Genomic DNA, 2,093 nt, shown 5'->3' with positions numbered 1-2,093 from the left:
TTGGAAGGCTACTACATGCTCTACTTCGACTACTTTGCCGATGCTCCATTGCACGGCGAGAAAACATTTCGGCGCAGTTATCGGATGAGCCGAAAGCTTTTCCTCAGGATTGTGAATTCCATCCGGGAGTTCGACAGATACTTCAATTAAAAGAAGGATTGCATCGACACACTTGGATTCACCTCAATCCAGAAGTGCACGACAACTATGAGGATGCTTGCATACAGAGCTCCCGGTGATTCACTCGACGAGTATGGGCACATGGCCGAGTCCATGGCCATTGAGTGTTTCTATAAGTTCTACAGGGCAGTGATGGCAGTGTTTGGACCGCAATAGTTGCGATCACCCTATGGTGAAGACACTGCTCGGATCCAAGCACAGAATGCACCAAGAGGTTTTCCTGGGATGCTTAGAAGCATTGACTCCATACATTGGAAATGGTAGAACTGTCCACTTGCTTGGCAAGGGATGTACAAAGGTGTCAAAGGCGGTTGCAGTGTGGTACTTGAGGCAGTGGCCACACATGACCTTTGGATTTGGCACTCTTTCTTTGGGATGCCAGGAACTCACAATGACATCAACATCCTGCAGTGCTCCCCTATCTTTTCCAAGCTTGTTGAAGGTCATTCTCCTCCGATGAACTTCGAGTTCAATGAGCGGCACTATAACAAGGGGTACTACCTACCTAATGGCATCTATTCGAGATGGTCTACATTTGTGAAGACTATCTCAAACCCTATGCCAGGAGGAAAGAACTCCCACTCTGCGAAGTTTCAGGAGTGTCGGGGATATACCCCGCGGTATGACCCGGCTGGAATTATGACGCGGTTGGACTTGGCAATTCACCAGAGACCCGGCTGGAGCTTGGCGATTCACTGGTGATATGCCCGTACATGGCGGTTTACATATAACCCACCTGGACATTGTGACTCACTAGAGACCCGGCGGGCGGATCAGACGGACAACAAGGCCCAAGGCCCAGCAGGCCAGATTATACTCTGGTGGGCCGGTTTACGAGGAAAGGCATGAGTTTTCCTTTAAGGGGGCAGACTAGGATTCCACTTTTAATAGACTAGTCCTAATCCTAATTGGACTCCACATGTAACCCACCCCTTCAACATATATAAGGAGGGGCAGGGCTCCTCAAAGGGGGAGAAGGACAAGAAACAATCTCTAGGGCTAGAAACTAGAGGAGAGCCGGTTTGCGGAGACTCCCAAGAACATAATGAGACCTAGCCACAAACAGCATGTAGGGCTATTACCGGATGATGTTTCCCGGGGCCCGAAGCTGTCTAAATCCTTGTCTTGTGTGTTGCGTCTCTTGTCCTGATCAACCCCTCTCAAGCTACCACATAGATGCGTTGTCCTCGCGACTAAGTCCTGACACTAAGGACATCTGACGTGTTAATTCCACGATAGTTGGTGCCCACCGTGGGTCTCGCGCACGGTGGTGTTGATTTCTTGGAGGGCACTGAGGGAGTCCTGGATTAGGGGGTGTCCGGATGGCCGGACTATGACCTTTGGCCGAACTCCCGGACTATGAAGATACAAGATTTAAGACCTCGTCCCGTGTCCGGATGGGACTTTCCTTGGCATGGAAGGCAAGCTTGGCGATACGATATGAAGATCTCCTCCCATTGTAACCGACTCTATGTAACCCTAGCCCTCTCCGGTGTTTATATAAACCGGAGAGTTTTAGTCCGTAGGACGAACAACAATCATACCATAGGCTAGCTTCTAGGGTTTAGCCTCTCTGATCTCGTGGTAGATCAACTCTTGTAATACCCATACCATCAATATTAATCAAGCAGGAGTAGGGTTTTACCTCCACCCAGAGGGCCCGAACCTGGGTAAAAACATCGTGTCCCTTGTCTCATGTTACCATCCGCTTGGACGCACAGTTCGGGACCCCCTACCCGAGATCCGCCAGTTTTGACACCGACATTGGTGCTTTCATTGAGAGTTCCTTTGTGTCGTCATTAACAGGAAGGATGCCTCACCCCGTCTTTAAAGACGGCGCTGTTGCTAAAGGATCTCTGGCTGTCGGCCAAACTCTCCAGATAGGCAGTTTTTTGATGATCGCTTGTTTGACC

The sequence above is a fragment of the Triticum aestivum genome, chromosome 2B (assembly GCF_018294505.1).
Source record: "Triticum aestivum cultivar Chinese Spring chromosome 2B, IWGSC CS RefSeq v2.1, whole genome shotgun sequence".
NCBI classification, from domain to species: domain Eukaryota; kingdom Viridiplantae; phylum Streptophyta; class Magnoliopsida; order Poales; family Poaceae; genus Triticum; species Triticum aestivum.
The sequence above is the reverse complement of the archived record's forward strand: the minus strand, read 5'-3'. Positions refer to the sequence as shown.